Below are 27,193 nucleotides of genomic sequence, written 5' to 3' on the forward strand. Positions count from 1 at the left end.
TACGCTGTAAGGTTTTTACTTCTAAAACTTTTAAAATACACGTTTCGAATAGAAAGAAATCCTCTTCCTGGTACAGTATGTACGTATAGCAAACCAGCACGTCTTTTTTCTCCAATCAGAGGGGTGTCAGATGGTGTCAGCCAATCACCATTCTGAAGCCCTACCATAATCTCTGGTATGGGGAGACCCCAAAATTCTGTCCCATAGTTTAGACAGATGAGAGATACTTTTATTGATCCCGTGAGGGAAATAAAGTAAATCATTTTCATTTTAGGAAATTATTAAATGCTCGGTTAAAAGCAAAGGAGATTGTCTGTTATAGTGGACATAAAAACAAGAGTTCGCTGGCATTATATACTAGAAGACACAGACCGGCGCCAGACTGGGAGAATGCCCGAAGCATAAAAGGAAATGCCTGATGAACTAGGGATTGGACAGTTTCCAAGTGCTTGTACAATCGATGGAAATGTTCAAATAAATGTGCAAAAGAAATAAACAAAATAATCATTTATTTCTTCATCATATTGGCTAGCTAATGTCCTCTCTTTGCTAGTTAGTGGCTGTGTTTCTGCGTTGGGTAGCAACGGGTGACTGTTCTCAGGCAGAAGATGTAAACAGCTTAATTTTCGTGTCAAATATTTTTTTTTAAATTAAAATTCATTCTATAGAGCAATCACATATTTGGGTACCGTTTCATAAAACTTTCATGCTTAAAATGTTTAGGGAGAAATGAAAGACTGGTGTGTATTTTTTCTTTAAACTACCAAGACCAGCCATACACAGTACATTTTCCATACATACAGTAATGTTTATGTTCCTAAGTTAATATCGTTTATGACCTTCAGATGCGTTATGCCCTCTTCTTTTTATGCTCAGCTACTAAAATTTCCCTTTAGTGGTAAAATTCCATATAAATATTCAAAACTAAGCGTATTAAAATGTGCACAGTAAAAGTAAAGACATTAAATGATTAAATCTTTTCACTACCAACCAATGCACCATGAGTGCCCCTGTCGGTCATTTTGGCCAGCCAATCACTTACCGCGGTGCCCTCCAGTGCCCCGCGGTGGCTTGTGGGTAGGTTACCGTACCGCGGGTTTGTACCGCGCATTTTGAATGGCTGCATCTGTATGTTATAGTAGATGTTTATCATGCAGAGAATGATGACTTTGTAAATATATTTCATAAAAATAAATTAATAAATATTAAGTATTATCACCAGTTTCTTTCTTTAGGTTCCCCACATAAGGGAATGTTCTGAATTTGATATGCATTCATTTATATACTACTGTATATATAAAAAGAACAGACTTTGGATAATAATTCAGGCGGGTAGCTGCGTCAGTATGCATAAGCTGCAAAGGAACAAGTAATAGGTTTATTCCATGCTGAAAAAAAGAAGAAGGAAAACACAACGTTTCAGCCGTGGAGCCTTCTTCAGGTGGAGAAGGCTCCACGGCCGAAATGTTGTGTTTTCTTTCTTCTTTTTTTCAGCATGGAATAAACCTATTACTTGTTAGTTTAGATAATAATGATTCCTTCTGTCTGTGCAATGGTTTTCAAATCAAAGAACACCCAAAATATTTCACATATACAGTAGCTGTGTAGACACTTAGCGCAACACCAACGCGGGGTATGTGTGGAATCCATTCAGCACCAGCAGCTCCACTACATAGCAGATTATGAGGAGTATAGAATTACTTCACAAAGTTCAATTAAGAGAGAAATTTCAGATAGACCACACAGTGTGAGCTCCAACTGGTATTTTAACAAGACAGTATGGCTAACACCACTACTCATATGAACAGTGCTCTGGAATCTTTAATGACCAAGGAGTCAGGACATCAGTTTTAATATCTCATCAGTGCCTTGTATTGCATAATGCCCCTAATCATAAGATGGGGCTTTGGTTAAGGAAATTCTGTTTCAGAGGGAAGAGATCCACCAACAGCATTCAAACCATTACAAAAAATGGGTTAAAACACCCTGCACAAACTAAATCAAAAACAAAGAAAACAAATGCTAAAGATACAGGGCAAACTCCTGTATTACAAAGTTGAATATTTAGGGGTTTTTTGTTAGAAAAATTTGTTTGATTTAGTACACCAAGAAAATACAATTAATTGCTTTAGATGTTTTTCTAATTGACACTTATATTCCCATATTCTGGTTGGGAATAGCCCATTCGTTTTCTTTTCATACACTCCCAATTTAGAATTGCCTATTGTTAGTCAATAATTACTGTCGACCCTTGTATTAGTATGAGGGAAATAAGTATGGTACAGTGCACTCTTTCCTTTGACTGCCTGTCCAACAAGGCTTCAATGGAAAGAGAGCATTGAGTGGAGCAGTGATGTATCTCTCACTGACAACATAACAAGCTTAGAGGTTTTCAGAGAGGTCAATGCTGTACAATGTGCCAAAGACACCTTTGTCAGGTCAAACCCAGCCCACTCCAGTGGCATTCAGTCAACTTTGAAGAATTCTAGTCACAGTCAGCTAACAGCATAACCTCCATCCTGGAGATTGTCACAATTGTAATCCCTCCCCCTAAAGGGCGCTCCGGCTTGTTCACATTTTAGATGATTTTGTGCACCTGTTCCCTGTTCCAGCCTCCCTACAAAAGCCAGACGCTCATTCTGTTCCAGGCTCAGCTTTGGAACACGGACGCCCAGAGGCCCGCCTACCACCGAGTCACCCTACGTCTGCAGCTCGAGGGCACTGGGCTCCTATCGGCGTCGTGAACCAGACGAGTCCGGGATTTGGAGTGCCTGGTCCCGTTCCCCCATTTTCTCCCTGACCCCTCGTCGGATCCTGCTCTGGTTTTTAACTTTGTCTTGTCTGTCTTCAACCCCCCGCCAGAGTCCGCTCTGGCTTTTAACTTTGTCTTGTCTGTCCTCGACCCCCGCCGGAGTACGCTCTGGCTTTTAACTTTGTCTTGTCTGTCTCGGATTGGATCACCAGGCTCTGGACTTTTGCCTGTACTGGATTTCCCTTCAGACTCCCTTTGGACTGTTTGCCTGGACCATGCCTCTCCCCAGGCACCTTTGTCACGCCCCCCTATTCCTCTACCAGCCCAGTTCCACATCTCCTCCCCATTTCTGTTCACTCTCTTCTAGATTGTGCTGTCTTCATAGGGTCCTGAAAGATGCTTTGTAACACCCCCACAACACTGTTTTGGACAAAGTGGTTAATTATTGCCTACCACTATTCATTTGACAATGACAATGGGCTCCTAATGAGTGTATTTGTATTGAAGTCAAAATTAAGTGTTGAATAGCTTTTGTGTTGTTTGAACTGTATCATATAAAAATAATATTTTTGGACTGCCTCATGAAACTTTGTTAATCAAATACTCTCTGTTTTCTATCTAGTTATTGCTGTCAACATCAATTATATTAATGTTTGGCTGTAAGACGTCTTCTTAATCCCAAACTGTTCATCCTATCATACTTATCATTTTCACTTGTTTAAAAAATAATTAGGTAAACATTTGTTTTAATTTATGTTTTTTGTTTCCATTTAATTTAGCGATTGTATCATCAATGTACACAAGGAGTATTTTGAATTATAATTTGTTATTGTAATTTCATGTGCATCCAGTTTTTCAGTGAAAATGGTGTAATGCGGTATTCTTTGTTTTAGGTTTTCCAAATAGTAACATGCACAACTTCTGTTTTATTATTAGAATTTCATTAATCAATTTACTCACAACAGAACTTTTCAATCTGGCTGAACACTTGGAGCCACAAACAGGTCAGCTAAATGGTGAGCCAGATAAATACCAGACAGACAAGATACTGAAATCCATTCATAACAGCTTCAAACAATATATTTGTTTGAATTTTTGAATTTTGATATATGAAATTCTTAATTTACCAGAGTCAATACAACTTTGAAAAACAGTTTCTGTACTTTAAGCCTGTTTGAAAATGTAATAATGTCAAGCCTCTTGCCATTTAAAATATATAGAAAAAAAGCATCTAAGAGTTTTATAAAAATCCCTTACCTCTACCTCTATCCACTTTTTGTATCAAAAACATGGACTCTCATTACTTTACCATTTGTGATTTTATCAAACTGCACTAATTTGTCAGTGTTGTCTCTTTCAAGGTGACCAAAGTCTCATGCATCCTAACAAGTGACGGACACATACTGTACAGTATAATTTATCTGCCAAGTGATATGGGAATTTTCCATGATTTTACACACAAACATTCATATACAAATTTGATATTGAATCACCCATTTCTAGCATTTTACAAGAGCTAACATGACAAAAACTGTATAGCAAACGGATTAAAACTTTTTCTGAAACAACTAGTGTTGTTTTAATTGATTCAATACACTTTCCAAATAAACCATTTAAGAGTGATCAAGCACTGAAACTTCGCCAACTGACGGACTTGACACAGGAACATTAGTTTCCAATTATCTTTGCCAAATGAACAAGGCTGAACAGTCAACAGTGAACTGAACACTTCAGAAAAGTACTTGTCTTGCACTCCACTTGACTTGCAATCCAGAATTATTTAGTCAAGATGCTCTTCATCAATAGGAGTCGTGGAGGAAGAGAATCGCATCAACCATTGATGGTTTCAGCACAGTCATCTTCTGGGCAACCGCTGTGCCAAAGTTTCTCTCACCACTGCAGCTACTTGCAGGAATGTTTTTAATTAATTTTTTTTATTGTTTTATTTCATCCATTGCGAACAGTTAGCTAGGTAGGCTCAATTACACACATATGAGAGAGAGAGTGAACAAGAGAGCAAGCGTGCAAAATGAGTTACGAATTTCTTCTAATACAAATGATAAAATAATTATTAATTTTCACTTATTAGAAAATAAACCCGAACCCATCCCGAGCCTGAAGTTGTATGTGAAAAACCGACCTGGAACCCCATACTTTGTTGGGCTCGGGTCGGGTAGCAGACCTCACTACACTACACTGTATTAGGGAACCAAATTCCACTACAACATAATGTTGCTTTTAAGGCAACTTCATAACATTTATTTGCATTGTACAGAATGTTCTTTGGTTAGCACTCAGTTGCAAAATATGATGTTCAAAATGTTACTTGTTTGTATACTGAAAACAAAATTGGAATATAGAAAACCCTATTGGAACATAGAATCAAAAAGTACAAAGTATACTTAAAATATAAAGTATAAACCAATGTAATCATTTTTCATCTGACATTTTTTATTCTGCTAAACTAAGCTGTTTATTTCACTGCATTTAAATGGTGTGCTTTGTAATTCCCCTTGGCTGGATTCCCTACCAATGATTTCATCCTACTCCAGTTTGTCCACATGACTCCTTATTACTGCACTCATCTTATTCAAAACCACGGTTTTTGCCTATTACTGTCTGAACTGGAGACTGGTAATGCCTGTTTCCATGCTCTTATTTTTATTCTTCTCACTCTGCCCACCCGTCCTCTTCCAATTGATGTCCTGTACAGATTCTCCATTTTCCCATCTCCAGACACTGTTCTTAATTCACTCTTACCCATCAGTGATTGAGTAAACTACCCACAGAAATCAGAACTGTTCAGTCCCTGCCCATCATTCCCTGTTCTATCTACAGTATCTTGAGACACAGACACAGAATCCAGATACATGGCATTCTGCTACCCGACTAACTCACATCCACCTGCTGAAGGGAGAACACATTTTTATAAAGAGGATCACAGATGTCAAATATTACTGTAGTAACCACTGACAATTGCATCATCACAATGGTAATTAGCTGACTTCCTGTCACAAACTTCTTCAGCAAAAAAATGTAAAAATGTATAATTGGTGCAACTTCTGCTGCCTTAAAAATACTCTGAAACTGTTTTCAGATAAATACAGTATTACAACTACTTGATATGACAGTTTCCTTTTGGATCAGTATCAGGTAGTAAAATTCAATGGCATATCATCAAAATCAATTGTATTGAATATTTGTTCACATCAAGGTGCGTACTCTCCATTAATATTCCCTTTTTCCAAAAGTGGAAATGGAACTGAAGTAAACAGCACAACAGCATCTATTCCTTCTCAGATAAAACATTTTGATGTACACCAGGATTTTATAACGCGGTTTTATTGAGCTACTGTTTAGAGTGTGCTTACATTACGTAATACATTGTTTAGTAATACATCATAAAATGATAAGTATCACCCAGAGAAAATGTTCACGTTGGCACCTCAGGACATAGGCTGTGATTTACCATCTCACGCCACATTGTGTAGAGAATGGTTTCTTGACAAGGAGAAGTACCGTATATTGCTGCTGATCAGACTCATCCACCTTATCTGCTGAGGAAGGCCAAAGTAGTTCCGATTTATAATAGAATGGCTCAGCCGCAAAAGCACTCAAGTAAAATAAGTGCAGTTTGTTTACAGTGCTCCCAGTCCCCCCCACACAAAAAACCCCAAAAAGAAACAAAACTAATTCTTCAAGTAAAGATAAACTTTCCTTTTCTTATTGCTTTCAGTCACATTTCCCGACATCCCGACATCCCGACATCCCGACATCCCGACATCCCGACATCCCGACATCCCGACATCCCAACTCCCTCTTAGGCTGAGGAGCCAGCTTAAATAGCATGAAAGCCCCTCCCCCTCTGGAACAAACCATTTCTCCAATTCATATGCATGTGGTTTTTCCTGTTTCCAGAAATAAACCTTGAGAACTGGGGTTAGGTTTGGCCTTCTGAGGCCACCATAGGCTGACCCACCCTGGAAGTACCAACACCGAACAAACAGTGAGTATCATCCATTTTGAGAGTGCTCTCCATTCACACCACAATACTCACTGTGTTTAAGTATGTATTTTATGTATGTGAATGTATATGAAATTAAGTATGTGTTTTATGTATGTGAATGTATATGAAATTAAGTAATAGCAGTTACTAGTCAAGCCCTGAGTGTGCATCCTCAGGAACTTATCTAGCAACTGCTCAATGGAAGGTGTATGAATAGTGTATTTCCTGTGCTATCTGTACCTTGTGACAGGCTCCTCTGTCACAATAATCATACTCTGCTGTGCTGTGCTCATGGGCTGCAGTGCCTTGTTAAGCTGTGAAGTACAAAGTAAAGCCTATTGTAGTATGATAATTATTGGCAGGTAAGTTCATCAATTCCAACAAAAACGTATAATAAATATTTGTGTTCTGGTGTGTTGGCTTGCATGACATTATAACACAGAAGGTAACTAAAACCAGTAATACCTGAGCTCACATTCACTTTGCTCTTAGTGCTAGCTTTTTTAGTAGGCCTATTGCGGTCATCAGCCGTTCCCCACTAGTATTACAGATTTATAAAATACCAGTTTTTCTCATTGCACGGCATTTTCTGTCTATCAACTCAAGTGCATACAGTAGCAGCAGAGCAAAGCATTGTACAACCGCATCTGTGAGGATCGGTCTTCGTGTGTGTTTGTATGTCTACTCACTCTGAGAGGAAAAGAGAGTGACCGATTTTGGGTTCGGGTCGAGTTCGGGTTTCAAATTTGGCAGTACCATTTGGGCTCAGTCAGGTCGGGTCTCAAGGTCTCGGGTACGTGCCCGGTTCGGGCTTCAATTTCATGCCAGTGCAGACCTCTAATACAGTGCAGTTGTTGTTAATCAATATACTTTAGAGTGTCTTCTGAAGCTATCCACCAATAGGAGATATTTTGCCAAGGCAAATCTGGGATTTTGGGGTGGCCTGACGAGTCAGTTGTGATTAACCATGCACAGGAGATTTTGACCATCCCTAGCCATATAAACTGAACCTCTAACCTTTGAGGTAGAAGAACAGCTGTCAGAGACCTCCCTGGAAGACATCCTAAGAAAGCAATGAAATAGTAAGCTCACAATTCACTCTTTTCTCATCCTCTGTCAGGAAGAATCAAAACACTGTAAGTGAATTCCACTTGCCTACATAACCAGAGTACCAGAATTTTGGCTTTGTCTTTGTGGACTTAAGTAAAACATGTAATTCTGAGCTCAGAAGAGGGTTTTCATTGTATAAAAAAACAGAATTACCTCCCTAAACTACTGTGTCTCAATCTGTAAGGCTGGACCATTTTTTAGGTGACAGGTGTGGATTGCTTTGGATAGTGGGAGACTTGGAATGATGGTGTAGCAGTCTTGTAATGTATTTGTTTTTTATGTTTTTGGCTCCCCATAACTGAACAATTTCACTGCACCATGTAAACAAAGAAATACTGTGATTTTAATAATTTACAATTCCTTGCATTTATATAGATTTAACCTAAAGGAAGTCAAAGCACTCTACATACACAAGGAGATCCCCTTCATTAACATGTAGCAGCATCTACTATACCAAAAAATCAAGCAGAAAAAGGATAAATTGTTTCTCTAATTTAATTAAAGGTGAAGTATTTAGAAGATTTACCCTGGTCAATGGCTTAACACTGGTACTCTTTCAAATAGTGCCATTGGATCTTTAATGACCAGGTAGACATGACATCTCTACTTATCTAATATCTTTACTGAATAATGGTACCATGATAACTGTACTGGGCAATGATTTGGGAAATTGTACTCCAGAACGTGGAAATTACTGGTCCACTGATGCAATTTAAACATTACAATTCAAATATGTAGCCAATTACTGAAATTAACAGCAAGATTCAAAACAAGTAAAGGTTAATTCCATCCAGAAAAATGGAAAGTAGAAAGAAGTAGAGTTTTTTTCACACAATAAAAGAAGGCTACACGGTTGAAATGGGCCTTTTTTACTTTTCAGCTTAGATTTAACCTCTACTTGTTCCTATGCAGCTCACATACTGATGCAGCTTCTAACTAGAACCTCAAGATACCAGAAATATTTTTACATTAATTCAGACCATGAAAGGAAATTAACATGATGCTACATTCACATAACTTATTACCAAGTTATAACTATGTTAATGAGAACTGCACTGTCTTTCTCATATAAATATCATAATTAAAACCTAATAATACATATGCACTTAAGCAATACAGTTAATGTGAAGTGACAGCAACATCATCTGTGATGCATCTTTTCAGTAATTTTTCCCTCATTATCAAAAAGAATGGTTAATACTATACCTCATTTATGACAACCATGATGAATTCACTGTGCCTTTCTTCAGCTCATTTGATGGTTCTCCTTTTGTCATTAACGTTAACTGTTCTCATAATAAAAGTGAAGGCAGAAGGACATAAATAAGGCAGTACATGGAAATAAATATATGAATATTTTAATTTACATTTCTTTGTGTTTATTTACATATATTTAAGAAAAGAAAATCTCTCTTTAATATCAGCCTAGAAGCAATATCCTAAAGATATTATTGTAGAATAACTCTTTTTGTGATCTTCTGTCCTTACGGGCTAAGCACTATGAGTCTCTCTAGTTCTAAATTTTGGAGCAAGAACAAATGTAGCTATTTGATAATACCAATATCTGTGTTTCTTTGCCTCTCAGGATGCATTTGGAAGGACCTAGTTCATACGGTATCTACTGTACTTCTTGGTCCATTAGTGTTGTCTAAGCTCATGAATTTTGCAGTCTTTCTTATAAAGAAAAAGTAATTTTTTTAGTTCCACTTTACTGATCATGATCACAAAATAAAGACACTTAAAAACCATAAATGGAAAACCCAGGCTTTTTAACAGAACAATGCCACAATTTGTATGAAAGATACCTTTGTTAGGAATAAAATGTTTGTTTTTGTGGGTTTTTGGAGATTGATACAGTGCATAATTTCTTCCTCATTAATTTTTTCAACCAGACATTATCTAAAGAGTATATTTTACTACATTATAATGGGATCCAGTTTATTTTTACAGCAGCACAACTATTCCAGTGATTGGGTCTGGTTAAGATTTACCGCATTAAAAAAGAATTGATTTTGGCTCACTTCATTCTGAGATTGCTGAGCTCAACTTCAGATCATGCACATTGACAAATAACATCGTTCTTTGTAAGTAGTGTTGAGGAACAGAAGACAGAAGACATTGTTGACAGCTATATTGTGTAACTACCACAATGGTTTTCTACATCTTTTCAGGACTGTATTGCAACTCTTCACTTGATGTGGTTGTCTCTGTCCTCCCACTGTCATCATTCAATAGACAACATTTTTTACACTAAGGGCATGTCAGACCTTCATGAACAGCTCATTAATATATGACAGGTTTTTACCAGTGACATCCTGATTCATATATGACAACACTATTAGTTCAATACAAAACAGCTGGTGGTGATATTCTACCTCTGTTGATTGCTCCCAGTGAACCCTAATTTTCAGCAGTATAAACAGGAAAAATGCATAATAATGAATAACTCATCTCTTCCAAGTGGTAAGTCCACCTTTAAAATGCTTCTTGATAATCATCACCCTTTGGTGAATGTTTTATACTGGAAAATTAAATTATAAATTAAATATTATAATTATATATTGTTTTCAATAGTTCAAGAAGTTAGACTTCTAAATTAAAATTGTTACAATGCTGGTATATTATGTTCTTGCACTGAATTTTAGATTCCAGCTTTTAAATTACATATACCATATGCAGTATCTTGCTAGTCCATTTCAACACAGTTGTGGAAAAAGAAATGGTGTTTGAGGTAGAATGAATGCTAGCTGGGCAAATTAAGCAGTGATGTTCCACAGGTCTCTGTTTTAAGCACATTGAGACAGATCACGCTCCCTGATATATATCAATACTTAGATTCTGATTCAGTTGTAAAACTAGCCAATTTACAGATAAAGCAAAAATACAGAAGCAAACACAGAATAAGAAGTGTCAAATGCAAACAATGGCAAGAAAATTACAAAAATACCTAAAATAAAGTGACCAACACAGATAATAAGAAGATATAGTACATACAGTACACATCAGTGATTCTGAGATGCAGGAATGTATGTACTGTACAAAAGAAATTGGATGTTTATGTGGATTCTTGTATATCCTCTCCAAAACATAGAAGACATGCATGTGAACATGAAATAAATAACAATTTTGACCCCTTTAAATCACTCTGTTGTAATCCCACTGTGGCTATTCTTGAATAATTAAGAGGCCTATTGTGACCACTTGTGGCAGATCATCTATAATTACAGCCTTTTCAAAGATGGTCTGCCAAAATTAGATTGATAAAATATAATACAATTTGCATTTATGAAATATTTTAACCCTTTCAATTTTATTGTGTTTTATTTTCACTTAAACTACTATTTTATTGTGCCATGAATAGAAAAAAACAATTATTTGCTGATTGGTGTAGACTATACCAAGTGTAATTTGATCTGCTTGTTTCAAGAAGGAGCAAAAGCACCTAATTCTAAATAATTATACAAAAAGGCTCATATGTTTGCTTCTTTATCCTGCTGCTACAATAAAAAGATACAACAGAGAAAACTACAAAGGTTAATGACCTGATGGAAGAGTTTGTTTCAAGTAGAAAATGAATGACTGACCTTTATAGGACTGAAGTGCAAGAGAGAACAGGAACAACAATGCACTTTCACATTAATGAGGTGCCACAGTGATTTACAGTGATAATGCCTTGACAGATAATGTCAATTGAACTGTGTCATTCAAAAGAAAGGGAAGTAGGTTTTAAAAGTTCTCATACATTGCTGTTACAGAATTCAGAGGATGGATTGTAATGTAAAATTAATACCTATAGTTATAAAGGGGCATGGTATGGACCACACATACTGAAGAAAAAGGAAGAATAAATATGGGGCAAAGGACTTTTAGAAGACTTGGTGAAGTCTTTCAAATGATTAAAGCAGTAGGGAGAAGACTGAGGTGTGTTTTTCATTTTTGTTTAGAAGTTGGTAAATGGACACATCCTGTGACACCTTTATATAGTTCTTTGCAAAAAGTACAATATTGGCAACCAAGAGTCTCTGGAAAAAAAAATGGAAGATTACCAATCATTCCAAAGTTCACTTGGGAGCCAAATTCCAGCACTGACAGCTAAAATGATCAAAGTACTCTGGTAGTGCTAACCCTAAGCCTGGCTAGTTCCTCAAACCAATACATCAAAAACAAAACAATTAAAACCATTGAAGCAAGCTATCAGAAATGCATTTTCAATAATGTATCTTTTTTTTGAAAAATTTTAAATGAGCTGAAAAATTCAGTAAAAAAGATATTCAAATAAACATGCATTTCTGCTAGTGTAGGGTTTGGGTTAAAACAACTTTTACATGTTGACTCCAGAAAATCATTTAGTTTCACTTAAAAGACCAAATTATGAATGTTTTGACAGTAGAACAGGTTTTCTTACATCTTTTCATCTGCGTCAGTTTTGGAGAAGATAGTGGGAAATTACCACTCATCCTAGTTCAGTTGTTCAGTTGGGACCCAAAATCCAGCACTGGCTATAAAAAATGTCCAAGTACTTTGGGAGTGCTAACCCTAACCCTAGCTAGGGTTTCAAAAGAGAAATTCTGCAATGTGTCTCTGAATTTGTCCAGCCATCAAATTTGAAAATGTTCTTCAAACCAAGAAATATGAGTCAAAAACAATCAAAAGCATTGAAAAAAGCTATCAGTAATGTATCTCTTTCAATATTGTATCTTATTTAAGCAGCTTTTAAATGAGCTGACAAATTCAGTAGAAAGGTCTTGAAATGAGAGTGCATTTCTGCTAGTGTAAGATTTGGGTTACAAAAACCTTTAAATGTTGACCCCAGATAAACATCTAGTTGCATGTTAAATGACTAAACTAAGAAGGTTTTCACAGTAGAACAGGTTTTCTTACATCTTTTCATCTGACCCAGTTTTGGAGGACCACCACTGATTTGTACAATATTGGCAGCCAAAAGTCTCTGGAAAAAACATTGAAGACAGGGGAAAATTACCACTCATCCTAAAGTTGACTCTGGACCCCAAATCCTGTAGTGAGTGTAAAAAATGTGTAAGTAGTGTGGGAGTGCTAACCCTAACCCTAGCTAGGGGTTCAACACAACAATTCTGCAAAGTGTCTCTGAAGTAATCCAGCCGTCTGATATGAAAATGTTTCTCAGACCAACAAATATGTGTCAATAACAATCAAAAGCGTTGAAGAAACCATTTGGAAATGTATTTTTTTTAATAATATATCTTAGTTTTACAAATTCTAAAGGATCTGAGAAATTCAGTGAAAAAGGTATTCAAATGAATGTGCATTTCTGCTAGTGTAGGGTTTTGCTTTCAAAAACCTTTCTATATTGACTCCAGAAAATAATTTAGTTTAATGTTAAATGGCAAAATTGTGAAGGTTTTCACAGTAGAAAGTTTTCTTACAACTTTTCATCTGACTCAGTTTTGGAGAACCACCACTGAACAGTGATTTGTACAATAGTGGCAGCTAAAAGTCTCCAATAAAAAGTTACCACTTATCCTAATGTTCACTTGGGACCCAAAATCCAACACTGTCTGTAAAAAATGTCTATGTATTGTTTGATTGCTACCCCTAACCCTCACTAGGGTTCCTAAAGAGAAATGTATCTAAAGTGTCTCTGAGCACTCTAGTCAGCAGATTTGAAAATGCTCTTCAAACCAATACATTTGAGTCAAAAACAATCAAAACCATTCAAGAAGGGTATCGTAAATGTACCTTTTTCAATAACGTACCTTTTTTAGGCAAATTGTCAAAGAAGCTTTCATATTCAAGTTCATAATCTACAGCCTCTCTACCACTCCTCTTAGCACGCTGCAGATAGACTTCTAACACCTGGCCTTGGCAGCATATCACTCCTACAGTTAAGTCTCTACATATTCAAAACAATATCTTGTCACTGAGTTTTAAGGCTTTAAATCATCTGGCTCCATGATACAATTCTAAAATCCCCCATGTTTACACTCTTTAGTATAGGCTCTATTCATTTGAAACTGGTTCTGTGCTCACTATACCCAGGAATAAATCTCAGACGTTTGGTGACAATACTTTTTCTGTCATTGCTCCTATGTTAAGCAATGCCATTCCTCTGACTCTTTGAGAGACAAATTCTTTGTGTCTCTTCAAATCTAAACTCTAAACTCACTTTTTTACTAGGGCCTATGTGTCATGGATCTCACTAATCAGACACAAGCCCAAGATACTTCCCACAATTGCAGATGCACAACTGTCACGGATCTCACTAATCAGACACAAGACAAGGCTACCTCCAACAAATGCCAACGCACAACCTAATTACCCAACCACGTCCCTCATCCTGCACCACGACTCCCGACAATTTCTGCTCACCTACACTCCCATGCTCAGTATTGAGTTAACCCTCACTGAGCTGATTTCCACTTTGACTTTGCCGTCGAAATCCATTGCCTGTGCTTCTGGCTTTTTGACCAATGCTTGACCTCGACCAGGAACATATACTACGCGATTTGTATAAGTAAACCCGGCTTCGCTCACTAAAACCTTTGTTTCCTCCATTCAATCTTCGGCTAGCACCACATACTGTAGGATCCTAACACCTTTTTCGGGACCAACATTTGCTAACACAATGTCTGACATTCTGTCCTGTACAGTATGTTGTTAAAATATCTTTTAACTTTTTATTGAACTTCTGTGTTTTTTGTTTTGCACTATGTATAGAGTTTATTATTATTTTTATTATTATTTATGAGTATTTAACAGTGGCAATAATTTTGGCACCTATTTGTTTTAGAAATAAAATCTTTACTTCTTAAACCTTTTTTCTAAGAAACTGCATAAGAGTACAAGTATATTTTTTCATAGTATAGAGCATAGAACATATAGTAGCTTACTATCATTGTTTATTTTATACATATTTTTTGTTCATGTTTATCAAGGGTGTCAATCATTTAGAGGTGACTTTATATTATCCATTTGCTGACTTTAACTGGGCTACTGGGCTTCCATGGGACATGGAGATTCACATCATTTTCATTCATTATTCATGTTTGGTTTGATAGACAATCTTTCTAAATGATTCATTGAAATGTATTAATGATCATTGCAGTGTGCTTTTGGAGAAAGATTGTGGCCATAATGACCATTCCTCTTTTGAGAGTACCTTCTCTATTTCTTTTGATTTGTTGTGCTTGGAGAACAATTTAAGGTTGACCCTGTAGTTTTTAGCTGTCCAAAGGACATCGCCCCCTTTTATTATTTTATGAAGTATCTCTAAATACTAGTAGATCAAATCTGTTTAATTTCCAAATTAGTTTCTGCATTCACCACCTCACTGATGCCAAATACAGTACATTATTGTATTGTATTACCCTTAGAATGAGAAAATTATGTCATATTAAATGAGGACACAATAGAAAAATTTAGTTCAATGACTTTTATTCTAAAAACAAAAAAGGATATCTGAATATATAGATACTGTAACAAATTAAGACTGAAAACAGGAGGTAACTTCCTTACAAAATCTTTTAATTTACTTTTATTATTGTACTTCTGTGTCTTATGCCACAGTGCTATGAAGCTCTTGGACAGACTATCATTGTGATTGATTGATTAGACTAAAAGGCATGGTTGTCAGGTTCAAAATTTTCAGTCATGTTGTCAGGACTGATTCTTAGAGTCTCTGTGGAAATGGCATGTAAGAAACAATAATGTGCTTAATTTCAATATCCTCCACTCATTTGTCTCTCAGTCCTTCAGTTTTTAAAATCTTTTAAAAAGTGCCCTGCGAGATAAAAAACATCATACCTGTTAAAAGTGAGAGGCCCATTTTGTTTGTTTGGTTTCTAAGAGGTAAATGATCCAAGAATCCTATCAAGATGTTTATTAAAGGATTTCACACTGTCAGTTCCACAAACATGACTGGGGAATTTGTTAAAGAACCTCATTAATCTGTGTGTAAAGAACAGTCACCTGCTATCTATACTGTTTTCTAATAAGTAGGCACAATTCCTGCCAAATGGAATATTTGTGAATAATTTCCATCATTTCTTTTCTTATAATTGGAAAACTACCATCTGGCCCTGGCAGAGTAGCTGTTAAATTTCTTTTGGTCCCTTTAATGCTTCATGCTATTATAGTGTGTCGATGAGAAGAATCTAATGCTGGATTCTGACTGATCACCAAAGAGGGAATTGTGCTGACATGTAATGTACCACTTTGTTAATAAAGTACAGCATAGTATCAATCTACCTCTATCTATGACTGTTAACTTGTCAGTGGTAGTATAATGGTGCAGTGGTTAGCATTGTGGTCTCACAGCACAGGGGACCTGTTCATGTGGATTTCCTCCAGGTGTTCTAGTTTCCTCCCACGGTTCACAGTTAACACGTTAGTAGATTAATTAGCTTCTGTAAAACTGGTTCTGGTATGAGTGTGTGTGTTTCTGTCTGTATGCGCCCTGTAATGGACTGGCGTCCCATCCAGGGTGTATCCTGCCTTGTGCCTGTTACTTGCTGGGAAAGGCTCCAGCTCCCTCTGCAGCCCTATACTAAATAAAGTGAGTTCAGGAAATGGGTGGATGGATGTTACCTGTGAGGATTAAAACTAGCAAACCAAAAAAGGAACTAGTCAATGCAATATAAATCTTTAATATCAATATAAGTCTTGAAAAAATATTTAAAACAGTACAGACAAGTTTGGATAAAATGAGTAATAAAGAGCATGTTGAAAAGTATTTGGACCAATGAAATTCCTGTTGCAGAAAGTACTACACAGGCAGGAGAAATAAAATGTGTTGACATATAATATTATCAGGGAAATCTTTAATTGAAATAAATGGAAATCCTTGGGTTCTGTTAATTGGTAATATAAATGTTGGATTTGTTATATAACAGCCCCCCCACCCAAATTAGATGAGCACTCATTGTCATGGTTTTCCAAATCCTAAATAGAATTACCATTGCGGAATTGCTTCAAGATTCAATGGGCTAATTTACATTTCTTTGCTGAAACAAAATCTAAATCACATTGAACATCCCTATGATATAATTGATTAACGGGGTTGTGCTCCATATCATTCTCCAAGAGCAGTTTCAAACTCTTCTCAGGTCAAAGAGGTGTGAATTCAGTGCAGGCGTTGTAGCAAGCGGAGGCAACACTGTGTAACTATTACTTCTTTGCCTGACCCTGTCCACTAAACAGTAAGGAATGAAAGTGCATGCAGAAGTGCAACTCAGACATACTGTATTAACATTTGCATTGGTATTGGAGTAAAATAAAACAAAATACATCTATCAGGTATCTCTATGACAGTTTATATCAATAGAAGACTACATCTGTACATGTTATTTTGCATATGCTTTTGAAATATTTGTGTATTATCACTACATGAAAAAGAAACTGTTACTCATCAAACCTGCTCTTTGAATTCAAAGCAGAGATAGAGTCTAGGGGATTTCCTGAGTCATAGTCTCTTTTGTCTGCACAAAGCTACCTTGGAAATGAAAAAAATGGTGGAAAATGAATTGACCTTATTATGTATTCAAGACACCCATGAGTGGAAAGGAATTAAGAAAGTTCATTGAGATGCAATTACTCTCACAGCACAACTGTTTAATAAGGTTAGTTCTAAAACATATTCACAAAAGTAAAATGTAGTGATTTTTCTGAACCAAGAAGAGGAGATAACTAAAAAGTCTCATAAAGATATTTTCCAAATGGCTCTTCTAACTAAAAATAATTCAAATAGTTATTTTCCTATTTGAACTTTTTGACCAGCTTCTAAGCTATTATGGGAAAACAGAAGTGTCTTTGTTGATATCGGATATGTTTGTTTCTCCCTCTGAAACTCACCCATGCCTTAATTCAGAAAACAAAAAGAATAAATACGTCCAACAAAACTATTTCTGTTTCTGACTAATGATGAAAATGTGATCTAAAAAAACTTTTTGTAATGCTTGTTGCTGAATTAGCAACAGAACCTGAAAACAGAAATAATAATTCATAAATAATATTCAGAAAAGAAACAAATAGCTTTTGGATTTTATCAGGCCAGAACCTATGCTCTTTCCCTTTCCTGTAGAACACAAAAATAACAAATATTTTAACCTGTAATCTCAAACAAAAGCAATAAGCGTTAGGTAGAGTAATAACTAGTTCTAAGCTAATCCAGCTTTATCAGTTACTTTTCTTAACATTCTCTTGTCTTTTCATTTCATCTCTTTCCAGGTTTCATTGAACATTTCTATGAGTTTGGTCGATTAGATCTATCTGACTTTATCTGACAATGACTTACAAAGATTCTTAGTTGATTATGCGTATCAAGGTGCACATATCTTGCCTCACTCTTAATATGGAAGGTGACATCTTAATGTCCGGGTGGCAGTGGGGCAATCCTTTAGGCTGTCTGTGCATAGGTCAAGTGGTGTTGACAGGAAACATGAAGGTTCATTAGTGAATTAAAAAACAATATCACCATGCTCCCAAGTACAGCAATGCTTCCGCTTCATTTTCATCTTTCATCATTTTGCACATTGGTGGAGACTTCAGGTGGCCAAAATTAAAATTGCAGGGACTAGTTCTATCTTAAAAGGACAGAACTAAAAAAAACTATTTTACTATTTGTTTCTAGTGGATTCCAATACCTTTCCTTACCTTAAGGTCAGCGAGTGCTGACTTTCCTGCATCTGGTTTGCACTGCATGGCCGCAAGCTCTATCATACAAGTAGCATTTCTGAGTGTTCTGAATCAGGTCAATTTTTCTCTCCTCATTTGTTTCTTCTTCTTTCTGGCTCCTCAGTCTCAAAGGGCAGCTATCAAGAGCATTTCATCTTCTCAGATTCCTCTTGGGCAAGGCTTTAGGTGTAGATAGCTCTTCTGCTCACCTCGACTTCAGTCTTTCCTTGGTTCACCCTTTAATGGAGTTTTTAATGAAAGTTCGGGAGGAATGAAGGCAGCCGTGCTCATTCGACACAGCTGCTGCAATTCTCACTAATCCTGACGTAAGCAACCGGTCTCCATAAATATCAAACGTCACCCTCTCCTCTTCCTCGTTCGTTTTCTGCATCCCTCCTCCACCCCCTCTCCACCTTTGCAGCTACCCCATTGGTCGCATGGGGGTCCTATCCTCCCTGTCCAACGGCCGGGAGGTTGGCCCTCAGCCAAGCGGGTTACGGCAAATCTCCACATCCCAATAAATTATTTTAATTTCTCCCAAGCTTTCCGCTGCTGTCATTCCTCGTGAATTTAGGTCTAATGAAAGGCTTTTAAAATAGTATGCAACCACCAAATGCTCTAGGATTTCAGCAGATGTAATACCATAGATGTTAGCTATTTCACAGTCTGGGACATGTGGATGAAATAGAATATGTGTATTATTCTCATTCAACCAGTATAAAAAGTTTAGGTGTGGAACCCCAAGTCTAAATCTCTATCTTCAACTTTTTATAGTCACCTGCATCCTCTTGCTAATAATGGAGCTCATATTCCCGTCAAGGGGATCTCAGACCAACATACCCATTCTACTTTTCTTTAAGAGGTGCACAGATGGGCTTCTTCTGTTATCTTTTTCAGGGACTGATAATTTATGATGGGACTTTATGTTTGCAGTCCCCATCTGTTCAGGTAAGTTCCTGCTGTGGTATCTGTATTGTTTGTTGCTTTTGTTCCTCCAACAGGAAAAGTTTTATTTCTAGTTGGTTCTGACTGGTCTTAAATGGCTGACCAACCTGCTGGCCTACTACCAATTGTTTCAGCAATTTCTGCTTTATTAAATAAAGAAAAGAAACAAATATCTCCCCTTTTCCCCTTAGACCACACAATCCGTTCCTACATGATCCACTATATGTGATATCACTGGGAGAGTGGGTTCATATTGTGGCAGCAAGTTATATTATTACACTAAGAATTAAGTAAAGAGAAGAAAGAAAACACAGCGTTTCGGCTGTGGAGCCTTCTTCAGGTGTGAGAAAGACGGGGCAGTAAGCAAAGGTAATGTAGCGGGAGAACAAAAGCTGGGAGTGAGGAGGAGCGAGGGGCAGGAGCAGGGGACAGAAAGAGAGGCCAATTAGGAGGTGTGAAGTCAGGATAGGTGGAGAAGTGTGAAATGAAGCCTACAATAAATAGAGAGAATTTAGAAGAAAAGTAGTCTGTCGTTAAGAGAAGGGGGAAGATGTGATCATAGCAGCAGGATCATTTTGGTTTCCGTAGTCTTTCTTTGAGAACACAGACGGAGAGATTACAGTGGTCATGGCCGTCAGAGGTGAAATAAGAAACAATGGGCTTGGAGAGATCTTTAATCTTCACAGCCCTAATATTTTCTCTGAAGCAGTCTCCGAGTCTCCTTCCTGTTTCTCCAATGTAGATGGGAGGGCATTTACTGCAAGAGATACAGTAAATAAGGTTGCTGGAGGTACAAGATGCCATCTGGGTGATCCGGAATTGTCCTGAGGGGCCTTGAATGAGTGTGGTGTTAGATGTGTACTTGAGGGTGATGTTGCAAGGGAAAGTTCCTGGTGTGGATTGGCCTCTCTTTCTGTCCCCTGCTCCTGCCCCTTGCTCCTCCTCTCTCCCAGCTTTTGTTCTCCCGCTATATTACCGTTGCTTACTGCCCTGTCTTTCTCACACCTGAAGAAGGCTCCACTACTAATGCACTACTAATCCCTCTGATAAACAGCATACCCCAAGTTTGTAACACAGAAAAAGATGTTGTCAAGCAGTGTTGTTTCTGAAACTCTCTAGTCTGGTACCCAAGACAGTGGGTTAGAGGTCAATATCTGTCATCCAAAAGGGTCACCAACCAATAGGAAACCTGCAGCGTGGAAAGGAAATCTATACCTGATGAAATCCTAACTGATTACCTATGGTGATTTGCTGATTTAACATGTGGTAACCTGGCAAACTGACTTTACCAACTACATGACTGTGGTTACAGATAAAATTTCAGATAGCAGGCTGAGAGAGTGAGTCAGTAAAGAACAGAATGTGGATCCAAGATTCTGTTTAACTAAAGCAATCTGTGTTTCATTAACCATTGTTTTCACAACATGAATGAAATTAAGGCAGTTGGGTGCTTTTTGTTGACTTTCTCAATATCAGAACATATTCAGTAAATAGCTATAGCTGGGTTTCTCTGACCCAACATACTTGCAGCCAGACCCAAGCAGATGCTGTGCACAGACTTTCAAAACCTGTAATTAACAAAGATACTAGGTTCCTTGGAGCACTGTTTTCAGCAAAACCCTAAGCAAAAGCTCCCCAACCTCTCTACAGCACACACCTACAGTAGCACAAACCCAGATGAAGGAAATTGGACCACAGACAATGCAGCCCAAAGTAATCAGGAAATGTTTGGTCAATGGTCTTTGAGTATAAAACTTCTATATTCACATTATAATTCTCGAAAATTAATCTATTATTCTAAAAATGTTTGATAAAGTTTAGTTTGTGATAGTAAGTGCATATTTATGTGTCTTTGAGAATATGAATGTAACTGTGTACTGTATATAAAGAGACTGACCAACAGTCTCTCAAGTAAACTAGCAATCCACAAATAAGGTAATGTGTATTTAGCTTTAAACATTCATTTAAAAAAATACAAGAAAAAGTCCACTGTAGATCAGAGATCTTTTGCATACTAGCGAAATAAAATAAATTCTGCATATTTCCAAATTTATTGCATACTCACCTCATTGTGCACCATTATTCAATAAATTGCTACAAATTAGGGAGAGTAGTTATATAACATTGTGCCCAAACAGTACTCTAGAACTCTGGTGAAATAGTAAGAATAAGGGTCAAAGATGGAGTTTATTAACAATAAAATAACATAAAACGTAACACAACATATGCCAGTTACAATCTCACACATTCAGTACCTATAGTATGTCTACACGCCCAACCTAAAGTAACATATTATGTGGCCTAACAGCCTGAAATCAAGACATGTTACATCAGAATTTATTTAATCTTATTTACACATTGTAACACAAAATGTCCAAGCGAAAAACCAATCTTCCAACATTCTGAAAAGTAAATACAAATTAAAACCTAGAAAAGTGGGTCCCCTTGAATGGCAATTAGCTAAGAGGAACGGTGATGGTGTTCCTTCTTTCTGTGTCTTCTTTGATTGTCTTTTTCCTTTCCTTTGTTTCCTCTGTCCTTCTTTTCTTTTGTATGCTGATGAATGTGTTGTTTTTATTACATTTAACTACAGCAATTCACCACACAACTTGCTTTGATCATTTCTGCCTCTTAGCCCACCTGCAGCTAGGCAAACACCTAAAAAATTACCCGTTATTTTATGTTTTTTGACTAAGGCCTTGAATAGTACATTCAGATGCAAACTGCAAATGTTAAATATTTTATAGTTAATACCTGGATACCTGGATTTTAACTATAGTAATTTGCAGACTAACAAAACACATATTTTCTTTTGCTTCTCATTCAAGTGCCCCAAATTATTTACAACTGTCTGTTTCATGGGATGGTCATCTTGAGAGTCCTAATCAAGATTTTAATTTTGGACTTTGTGTTTGGCTAATTTGTTAACTATTTATGAATCTATATTATAATACGTATTTAGATATTTTAAGTTATTTTTAAAAGCAGTTGGGAATGAACCCCATATAATATTTCAGCACAAGTTGGAAATGAAAAGCACATATAGAACACAAGTTTTTATATTTTTAAATATCTGGAGGAAAATACTGTAAATACTGTAAATTGTACAGAAATAAAACTGTACTGCTTACCTGTTGAATATAATTTAGCAACTTAATTCAATCATAGACTTAATGGACAAAACTCAGCTACAACAATTCTTCCTTCCTCTTATGTGCTTGAAAGTTATTAAATTGATTTTTGTGTTCTAAACAGCTCATTAGATGATTCCCTAACCAAGACGATAATTATTGTATAACTTTAAACTGTAAAATGACTATGAAGTTGCTCCATGTAACTTCAGCAGGTATTACATAAATGCTCATGTTGGTTTATGATAATGCCTTTACATTTCAGCAGAATTACTGAAATTTCTGCTAATGCTGGTTGATAGATTTAATAGCAGAGAAAACCCTTACGTTCTAGTTACAAAATGTTTGTACACCATTTTATACACCACAAATAATTCAGATATTGCAATCAAGTGTATTTGAAAGTTAATAAACAGTCAAGAAAACCTACTCTAAATTACAATGCAATGTATCTGGCTTTGATTGATTATATAAAAGTCTGCTAAATAGTACAGTACAGCTTGAATGTGTTTCTATTAAAGAAGTTTCTAATACAGGTACTGTATGGCAACCTAATCAAATCCACAATAAACATTCCCAAACAAACAGAATTAATCATCATCCTGTCTTGTGAGCATTAGATTTGCTGTACTCAAGAGCTTTCTGGTAACTGTAATGTCATTAGTGACCTTCTGGAGTGATAAACAGTCTAAGGAAAGACTGTCTTCTTTCTCTGCACCAGGAGAATCTGACTTTACAACTGCTTATTTGCATAATACTTTCAAATATTTTTCCTCCTACCTAAAATAAATAGCTTTTTTTATGTAACCGGTCAGACAATAGTTTAATATTCTCACTATTCCACTGATTACATATGCATGAAGGATTTAATCTGTTTAACACTTATTAATTTTGAGAAAGTCTTGTGAAATGAACAACCTATGGAAAAAATATATCATTTATATTGCCTAAAAAGTCCTATTTTTTCTTTTAGAACTTCACATTCAGCCAGTTAATTTTTGAAACATAAATTAAAGAGGCAAAAAGCATCATGAAGAACCAGCTTCTACATACTTCCATTTTATTACTTTTGAAATCACAGCTATAAGCGTTATTTATTGAGCATTTACAGAATAATAATGGAAATCACAGTATTCTGCTTCTTTTTAATTTACTAAAATAAGTGCAGAATATGAGGAGGTTTCCTCTGGATGCACTGGTTTCTTACCACAGTCCAAAGACATGCTGGTAGCTTAACTGACTCCTGGAAAAATTGGCCCTGGTGTCACTGTTAAGAGCGCATATGATACAATAAAGGGGATCCTTAGTGGAGTATTGAAACTAGAAGAAAGTTAGAGTATTTACCAGTAGCCGTAATTCCAGTCGATTATCCTAGTAAAGGGGTCCAAGTGCCAAAACAGGAGGGAAACACAAACGTCGAAACCAGTAGCCGAAATCCAGAAGTCGTAATAGAAAATCCAAGCCATGGAGTTAAGATATCCAAAAAAACGTAAAGAAAAACAAATGTCGAAACCAGAGTCGAAATCCCAAAAGCCACAGTCAGGAAAAGGAGAGTCAGAAACCAGGAAAATGAAGTACTAAGCAATGAAGGCATGGGTAGCTCTGAGAAAGAAAAACCAATACTGAGCAATGAGAATAGTGCTGGACATTGAGGACATTTCCGATGACAGTCCTGAATGAAGTCTGGATCTAAGATGTCCTTTTTGGGTACCCAGGAGCATTCTTCATGGCCATACTCCTCCCAGTCAACCAGGTATTGCAGGGAACCACGATGCCAGCGAGAGTCCAGAATCTTATCTGCGGTGTAAGCCGTAATTCCATCAATGATGCAAGGTGGGGGAGGTCGAGGTTGCTGTCGTGAGAGGGGAGAGCGATGAAATGGTTTAAGTAAGGAAACATGAAAAGTAGGATGAAGTCTAAGAGAGGGGAGTAGAGCCAGACGGTAAGTGACCAGTGTTATCTGAAGCAAGACAGGGAAGGGACCTGTGTAACTGGGACCTTATTTGCGAGAAGGCTGCCTCAAAGAGATACTGCGGGTAGATAGCTACACCAACTGTCCTTGCCGGAAGTGGGGTGCTGCTTGACGAAGTCTATTGGCTGTACGAACTTGTCTTTGGACAGAATGGGATAGATTGGTCTTGGCTAACTTCCATAGGTCTTGAGCGTTGGAGATGTATTGATTGATGGAAGGAGCCTGGGTGTCCAAGGGTGAGTCTGAAATTAAGGGTGGTTGGTATCCTAAAGAACACTGAAAGGTTGACAACCCGGCAGCTGAAGATGTTAAGGAGATATGGGCATAATCAGCCCATGGAAGCAAAGAGGCTCAATTATCTTGTGTGGAGGAGGTGTGAGCACGAAGGAAAGTTTATAGATCTTGATTCAGTCTGGCCATTAGCTTGAGGGTGGTATGTCGATGACAAAGAAACAGAGGCTCCTAGGGATTTACAAAATGCTTTCCAAAACCTAGAGGTAATTTGCAGGCCCTGGTCCGAGACTACTTCCTTACGGATTCCCTAGAGTCTAAAAACATGTTGGATAAACAAGTCCACCAGTTCTTGAGCCGAACGAAGAGGGGAAAATGCGCTGCTTTAGAAAACCAATCTACGATGACTAGAATGGTAGTGTGTCCTTGACTCTCCAGAAGATCTGTAATAAAGTCCACTGAGATGTGGGACCATGGAAGTTCAGGAATTGATGAAGGTTGTAAGAGTCTGGCAATCTTCTGGTGGGGGGATTTAATTCGTGCACATTCAAGGCACACCCGAATATAATATGTCGTATCCTTCTTCAAGGTAGGCCACCAGAAATCTCGAGAAATCATTTTGAGCGTTCTTAGGATTCTGGGGTGTCCAATAAAGTGGGAATCGTGACCACAACGGAGGACTGCGGAATGGACTGGATTCACGATGAAGAGTTTGTTGCGGAGGAATCAGGTGGCCAGACAAAGTGCGTCTGACCTCTTCTTCTATGTTCTATCTAATAACTGTGATAAACCTATCAGACAGGATGATTGGTTCTGGGTCTGTATCGATTTCAGGAGGGTCATAAAGCCAAGAAAGAGCATCGGCCTTGACATTCCTGGAGTCAGGGGTATATGTAATAAAGAAATGAAAAACAGGGAAAAAATAATGACCATCTGGCTTGGCGAGAATTCAGTATTTTTGTTGATTGTAATTATTCCATATTTTTATGGTCGGTGTATATAACAAAAGGGTGTTGTGCCTCCTCCAGCCTGTGTCTCCACTCTTCGAGGGGTAGTTTGACAGTGAGAAGTTCCCGATTCCCAACTTCATAATTAGTCTCAGCAGGTGAAAGTCTTCTAGAAAAGAAGGCACAGTGGTGAAGAATTGCTTTTGGACTGTGGCGTTGAGAAGCAACAACCCCTACTCCATAGGCTGACACATCTACTTCCAAAACAAAGGGCAGAGAGGGATCTGGGTGCCATGGTAGAGAGGAAAAAAAATTGTCTCAGACGGGTAAATGCTGTTTCCGCCCTGAGGAGTCCATTTGCCTGTTGTTGGGCCCTTGCGGGTAAGTGCAGTAATGGGAGTGACAGCAGAGCTGAACCCCTAATAAAACATCTATAAAAATTAGGAAACCCCAGAAAACGCAGGACTTGTTTCAGATTCTTAGGTGAAGGTCTTTAATCATGGCTATCTTGCTCAGATAATTCCTTGAGAAGAATGAACATATACACAGAGATGCAATATTATACCTTTGTGAACTTGGTCATTAAAAATTCTATGATACTATTTATGAGAGTAGGGGTGTTAGCCCCAGTTACTCTACATTCCACGTTGGGCTTCCCAAAGTTCCCTTTTAACTCAACTAGTGAAGGAATTTTTCTAACTGTTCTGCTGGTGCATAATTACTGCCACTGTCACCGAGGAGTGTGTTGTATTTCAGAGGTGGATGAAACAGCTACCTTATTAGACAGTATGTCAAGCACTATGGGAATCCTTTGTTACTACTGTCACTACATAAATGCAAAAAAGCATTCTAGATAGCAAGATAAAGTCACACACACTGAGTTGAGCTTCAAGGCAACAGGAAAATGAATGTTTTTAGCAACAAAACTGAATGAAGAAATGATTTCAAACAGCAATTAATCTCCTAATTAGGCGTAGCTACAGTAAATATCCTTGCAAATCAATAGCTCCTAGTCCACAGAAGAAAAAAGATTGTAAGTAAATAGTATATTTACCTTATTAAGAAATGGATGTGAAACAGCACAAACTTACTTTAAAGTTATCTATCATGCAATAATACAACCAAATTCATAGATATACAGTAAAACAGCCATGATGAATATACAGTAGCACACAATTTACTATATAGTAAGTTATGTATCCGTGTGTTACTCTTAAGAACCTGTAGATATGAACTATACTATTTTAGACATGCTGGACTGCTGCATTGGGTTGAATCCTACAAGGCCCTTATGGCTGCTGGCAAGTAATCATGGCTTGTCAGTACACTGTAATGTGAAGATAATGGATAACACTTTTCAAAAGCTGAAATAAATTGACAACCAACACAAAGTATAGATGTAGTGCCTTCCAAAATTATTTGCATAGTTTTTACAATATCTTGTGTTAA

Source organism: Lepisosteus oculatus, chromosome 3 (genome assembly GCF_040954835.1).
Source record: "Lepisosteus oculatus isolate fLepOcu1 chromosome 3, fLepOcu1.hap2, whole genome shotgun sequence".
Classification (NCBI taxonomy): domain Eukaryota; kingdom Metazoa; phylum Chordata; class Actinopteri; order Semionotiformes; family Lepisosteidae; genus Lepisosteus; species Lepisosteus oculatus.